Source organism: Phodopus roborovskii, unplaced genomic scaffold (assembly GCF_943737965.1).
Source record: "Phodopus roborovskii unplaced genomic scaffold, PHOROB, whole genome shotgun sequence".
Lineage (NCBI taxonomy): Eukaryota > Metazoa > Chordata > Mammalia > Rodentia > Cricetidae > Phodopus > Phodopus roborovskii.
The window spans coordinates 8,264,167-8,271,547 of NW_026126603.1; positions in this window are offsets into that span (position 1 = coordinate 8,264,167).

Sequence of the window (7,381 nt, forward strand, 5' to 3'; positions counted from 1 at the left end):
CATAATCATAACTACCTGTCTGCAACTCCATCAAAGACCCCAGAAGGATGGTATATAAACTCTAGAATTGACAGAGACATCTCACTAACTGGACAGTCACCCAAAGTTCCTCTATAATGTTGGGGCATCCATCTTCAGCCCATAGGTCATAGTGTCTGGCAGATTTTTCTGTGAAGCAGGAATCTTGAAGGACTATCTTCTCTCTTGGCAAGTTCAGCAGTCACTTTTCTTTGTAACCTGTTAGTCCAGTTTGGACAGCATGCTGTCAAGCAGTCAGACAAGAGTAGTTTCTTGTCTAAATGGATATTCCTGCCATGCTGAAGGTACACTCCGTAACAAGTTTCTTCAATGCCCATCTTCTGTTCTGATATAATTGGTGTTGCCAGAAGCATTTGTGTCTCATTGTCATGAAAAACCCTAATAAACCATTCTAAATGTCATATTTGTAGGTCTTTGAAAGATTTTGAAGACTACCTATCCATTTAACATATATCTTTGTATATCTAGAAAACCTAACTAACATAACTATAAGTTTTGACTATTACAGATGACTATCTATAAATTGTATTTAATTATATATTTTAAAAGAATTGTATAAACACAGTATCCAAACAAGAGTAGAAATATACATATAATACATTTGACCTTAAATTTGTATCAATAAACCAGAATCCACACCAATGCAAAGTATTCATTTCTATATCAAGTCAAGGCTAAATGCAAGAGAGACTTCTTACAGTCAATTTCAAGCCTGAAGTACACAGCACGTGATTACAAAAGCCAAATTTTTGCAGTTAATTTATTTAGTTATCATCCAGTTTTCAAAGCATAGTATGAAACAAAGGAAACAATTTATGATGTTTAAATTATTGGGCTGGAAACGCCATCTGCCCCTGCATGATCCAATTTGGAAAGCCCCATTCCTGTTTCTCCAAACCATCTCCAAACAAAGGGAAGCCCAGTTATACATTCTTGGCAGCTACAGCAGCTTCCTGCCCTGAAGCTGCAGCTACCCAAGTCCCTGCCTAAAGCAAGCAGCTTTTGAACATACTTGGGCACAAACCCAGCTTGTGGTGGATACATCATCACCCCTTGCCTAAAACCTATATAATCTCCCTGCTTTAGTTCCGGTGTGTGACTTCTCTGACTTCCATCTCTGGGACTGGAGAACCCACCCAGGAGTTGCTTTGCTCAAATAAACTGTTTTTATACTTTCTCAGTTTGGCTTGATCTAATTTGTTGCATTGGTGGAGAAGCCTGTTAAGGGAGAGGGATAGAAAACCTATATTGTAAATCACAAGATTATAAGGAAAGAACAAGTCAAAAACAAAACACAAGCTGACTTTTAGCTTAAGACAAGATTAAAGAAAAACACTATAGGGAATAATATAAAAATAAATCAAATTCTAACACTATGTTTAATTAGGGAAAGGAAAAAGAATGGAGGCAGCTAGCCCTTAACAATGATATTGAATATATAATCTCTGACAAAGGGTCTCAGAACCAACATGTTCATCACATTTTGAGGTGCAGCTAGAGGAAAAAGCTGCTGTTCTCTTGAACTGCAAAATTGTCATACAGAAAATCAGAAAGTATCCCTATGAATCCACTTCTCATGGGGATCTTCTAGGAACCAATTTGTCATGGGAGGTACAGTTATCTGTTTTAACCTACAGACAAGTTCTCAGATGAACCCCACAATTTGGAGGAATGAAGAATTTGTTTGGAGTCTCTAAAGGAGAACCCAAAGATCCTTAGATACAAAATGGTCTAGTCATTTACTCATGGAGAGCCAACATTCTGGAGCTGTACCTACATGTTCAGGGCCCCCACCCAATTACTTACAGAGCAGACACTCTAAGGGAATCTCTCACAACTGGAAAGATTTTCTAATACAGTCATATGGTTTCTTTTTAAGTTTTCAATGCCATTGGAGGGTGGGTTTGTAAGACTTATAAAAGTAAAGTGATGGCTGCCAGTGGAGCAATGAGTCTCTTCAATCTTAGTGGAGAGAGGAAACTCCCAGAGGCTCTTCCATCCATCAAAAGCAAACCTTCTGCTACAAGGAAGCTGACCAGCTGACATCAGAATTTGCTGATTCCTGGAGTCAGACTTTGACAACATCCCTTTTCATCAGCTAGGCTATTTTGAGCCCAACAAGGAGAATCAGGAGCCAGGTTTTCTCATCCCTTTCCACTCTGGATTCACTAGTCTGAACAAACTCCTGCCTCCCAGGGCTAGCCCTTTCCTCTCCAACACGGGAGATAATGATACAGTGTTTCAGCCCTTAATCTTGGTAATGATGCCAGGGTTAATGAGAGTGTTTGGAAGGGGAGAATGTCTTTGAGCAAGGATCAAAGTATGGGGTGAGTACATTTTATTAGAAGAAATAATAATGGCCCCTGCACTCTTGGTGCCTGGCAAGCAAACTACTGCCCTCCTGGCCTGCATTAATTCTTGGACCCAAGGGTGTTAATTAGAGTAAAAAATGCATGTAATGAATGGCACCCAAGGCCCTAAAGGAATTAATCCATCTCCAAAAGGTGGCTAATTTATCTCTGCCCTCCCCACTAGGCTTGTATCCATTGTTGCTGCAGAATAACCGCACCCTTCCCACCTCTTATCAGAAGACTCTGCTTCCTCCCACTTAGCTAATAGAATAAAAAAAAAAAAAAAAAAAAAAAAAAAAAGCCAAAAGTGCTATTGGAATAGTCGCCCCTCCTTCTTAAATATATATTCTTTAATCATTGGCGAGGACAGCCCCAAACTGTGGTTACCTGCATTCAAGATCAGTGTTGTTTCCTGTTGTCACAGTGTGTAGACCACATCTGTTCAGTTTAGGCAGAACACATTTAAACATCTCCTGTAGATCCACTCCTACACCTTTGCATTTTGTCTCATGAAAGTGCTTTCCACTCCTTTCACACAAAATTCACTAGAGTCTAGCACAGATATCACCAAGAATCCAATTAAGTCACTTAGCTAATCTACCTTAGCCGCAGCAATCAAATAGACCCTTAGTGCATGGTGATGGTCATCATAGAATTTTTCTTTATAATTGCCATTTCACTTGGCATAATTATGCCCTTGATATACACATTGCTTTCTCACTCATCATTAATAAAATCATAAAATAGGATTGAGCAGAAGTGAAAGGACCATGAGACACAGCGGGTAAGCTATTTGACCCCAGAAGTCACGCTAATGTTCACATGTTGGAATTAGTAAATGGGCTGTAGGGCAAAAAATGTTGAACAACATAAACATGGATGTAAATGTGGTCCTTATAGCATATTTCCCCAGGCATCTGGAGTGTTGTTGGTAAGGACCTAATTCAATTTTTTTTTAATTATATAGGCAGAATACCCAGCCTAGAAAAAGGAAAGTAGCTATGTCACAAATCACACTTTCCCATCCAGAGATCTCTGCTCTAACAAAAGTGAGTTCTGAGAAGGGAAGATGCTTTGTATAAAGACTTTCTCAGTTAATGTTTCTAGACATTTCACTGAAGAGTCACCTAGAATAGCATCAACACTGTCCAACTCAAATCAAAAGATCACCCTTAAAGGCAGTACTGGCCCTTATTTAATCCTGGTGCAATAATAACACTAATTACTGTATAAGTAAATAGAAAGGCTGTAGTGGGGTGCAAATATTTGCATTAGCTTGCTCTACTGCACAGCAGACATGTGCTATTGACACCAGGGATAGCGAAACCTCTCAGAGATCAATTCCATTAACAGGGAGTTCCCCAGCTCTCCCTGAAGAATTCGTCATTGGGAGAGGCAGAACTTTTTACAAAGGCTCCTAGGGATCTCAACAACCTGGTGAGAAAGAAGCAGCCAGAGCTGATAGCTACAGAGAGAAGTGCCTCTGGGTGGGCCATCTAGAGCTGGAAATGCAGGGGAGAGTAGTCTCTTACACCTCTTACATGGCAAGGTGAAGCAGAAAAATATTAATAGTTCCCTAAGGTGGGGCACCCTTCAGGGGAAGTTTCAAGGAGTAATTTTACACTCCAAAAGCAAGAATTCAAGATTCTTTTGACTGCAGCATAAAGTTCATGAAAATACTTGAGAGTTGATGATGTAAACAACAGATGATTATACAAACACTTTCAAGTTTAATTTACTTTAATGCTTATGTATATGGGTATTGCCTGCATGTATGTCTGTGTGCCACTTGCATGTCTGGTACCTACAAAGTCCAGAAGAGCACATCAGATCTCCTGAAACTGAAGTTACAGATGATTGCCAGCCACCATGTGAGTGCTGGGAATTGAACCCAAGTCCTCTTCGAAAGCAGTCAGTGTTCTTAATTGCTGAACTATCACTCCAGCCCAACATTTATTTATTTATTTAACACTGATTTATAAATACAGGGCATATACAAATACTTACACACATGTGCTATAGCACACATGTAGAAACAGGACAGTTTGTTGGTTCTATCCTTCCCAAATGATTCCTGGGATCCAACTAATGTCAACTTGGCAGCAGGCACCTTTACATACTGGTCTGTCTGATGACCCTTCATAAACATTTTAATCTGCATTGACCTTTTCTTTATTCTTTTCATTCTTTTCAACATCTGAAGACTGTCCTTTTGTGTTCATTTCTCAGTGAATTGTTGTTTTATTGTGGTAGGAAATAATCTTACAAGAAATTTGAAATTAGCATTGAGGCATTGCAGTGTGAATGGCTCTAACTTTCATTAAAAAAAAAAAACAAACAACAAAAAAATGAATATTTGAGCCTACCTACTTACATTTAAAGGAATTGCTAGAAACTGAAACTTTTTCTTCACTTTCAACATCCAAAGAGTTCCTGTGATTCTTATCCACCAGGATTTGGTTCATAATACTTTTTGGGCATCTGAGGACCAGCGCACAGAAGCCAAGGTGCATTCCACAGGTAGTACTGCCACTTCCATGGCCCTAAGCCACCATCATTCATCTGAAGCATTCCAGCATAGTCTACCCCTCTTTTAACCAACCAGGACACAAAACTATCAGCTGAAAGCCGAGATGAGAACCTGTGTACTCTGAGGATAACCCTCTCCTCTGCCTCTCTCTGCCATTCCAATTGCTGACTTTGGAACTGAAGTATGACTGTTCTTGCTCTATTTGGTTCAGAGGGAGAGGGGTCCATTCCTAAAGTTAAAGGCTTTTTTCTCCTAGCTAAGCCAAGACCACTTCTGATATACAAACCACAGATAAGCCCTGAGTAGCTCCAAGGCTGAATGAACTTCAAGCACCATCCAGATGATTCTAAATTTGACAAGATGAAATAAAAGTAAATAGAGATCCAGATGTCTGTTCTACCTTCATAACAAAACACTCAACTAGGTCTCATCATGAAAACACAACACAACACACACACAAAAGACAATATGTGTCCTCCAAAAATGCTCCCTGAAGAAAGCAATTTAGATGATACAAAAGACAATGAGTTCAAAATAGCAGTTATAAATATGTTCAGTGAACTCAAAATGATATGAATAAATGCTGGAATGAAGACAATGAAAAATGAACAGCTGAATGAAATAATGAAGACAAATCAGGATATGAAAATAGAATTCAATAAAGAGATAGGAATTCTAAAGGAAACCCAACTGAAACAAAAATTGAAATGAAAAATTCAGTGAGTCTAATAAAAAGGTCAAGGGAAAACCTCACCAGTGGACTGGATGAAGTTGACATCAAGGCTTAAAGACAAGGTAAAGGAATTAAATCACTCAATGAAAGAAAATGATAAATTTAGTTCATAATTTAGGTTTCTGCCATGTTTTAAATTCATTTTGTAGTATGTAGCTCAAATTGGTGTATCTCTTTTATTAGTAACTTTTATGGCTTACTTAAAAACTTGAAGCCATACTTTTCCAGTTTTAATGTCTAAAATGTATTAAACATTTAGTAACATTCCATTTTGTGGAAAGTATTATGAACTAACCCTTACCCCTTATTTATTGCTGTTCCAGGCTGAAAGTATGTATATCAAACTTTCCAAGAGAGAATTTTCTATCCATTTTTATCATTCTCAGAGTCTGATTTTAGAATTTTGACTTATCTAAAAGTTAATACTGACAACAGATTTATTATTCAGCTGTTCCTAAACATCTACCTTTTCAATTTGTGAACATATTTTCTGGCTGCATCTGAGACTAGATTATTTAACAATGTAATATAACCCTGGAAACCCCTCTAAGACCTTTACCTTTGGGTATAATGCCAACAATAAGGAAGTTCTAGATAAATACTGCTTTCTGAATTCAATCCCCACTTGAATCCCCTGCCTTAGGCAAAACTATCCTTTTAGATGAATGGATATCTTGAAAAGGAGGGGGAAATTTTCTTTATGAAAGATAAAGACTCTTTCTACTCCATACTTCCTTTGTAAATTTCCTTTGGAAGAAAGCCAGTTGAATTGGCATGAATGCAATCAGTTTGCCAACAGAATGTGATGAGCCTGCCACTGTAATATGGATAGAAATGTTTTTCCAAGCTGTCATAAATGTGACTCTGTTCTCGAGTCCTTCAGAGGATCTCCAACAAGTACCAAAGCAGCCAACGTGAATAGGCAATAAAGATGGCTAAAGTATACAGAAATAATTTCCCTGGTTGTCTATCGTGGTAAATAAGGATCAGGATAAACAAATAGGCCGAATAGATGTTTATTCAGGGAGAAATAACTTACAACCTAGACAGATGAACACCAGGAAATTCAACCCGATCCTCTCCTGTCCGAGTCACGCCAGAAAGAGAGCGCCTTCCTGGCCCCCTCCGACCTCCTTCCACAGGTCACTTCCGCCCATGGCTCCACCCCCCAATGGGCGTGGTCAGTGCTACAGAAGGACTATCTCACTACAGTTGTCTTATTTGGGGTATAGGAGAACTGAAGTATGTTGACACATGTTGTTTCAGACATAGGCTCAACCTGGGAGGATTAATCACCAAATGGTCACCAGTAGCTAATGCATGGAAAATTACTGCTACTTTGTATTTAGAACTGTGTTCACATGTCAGTGAAAATCTAAGTTACCAAAAAGTGAGAGATTATTGCAAATTGCCATCTAAGAATTATACAAAGGCACTTGAAATCTCCAAAGTATGAATGTGACAAATGTTCATTTATTCACAAATTTTCAATACCTGCAGAAGATGTAAGGTCTTTGGCCAGACCCAGCATTCACTCTTCTCATACAGACCATTGAAGCTTGCCTTATGAGAAGCCTAATGTGGGCTGTAAAATGTCATACTTCCAAACCAATAAATAGGGTAGTAGACAAAGCAGGAAGGGCAGGGATTACAAAAGAAATGAGTATGAACACACAGAGGTTGGTAAATAAAGAGCTCGAGTATAGGAAACAGGAGTGGTGAGAATCC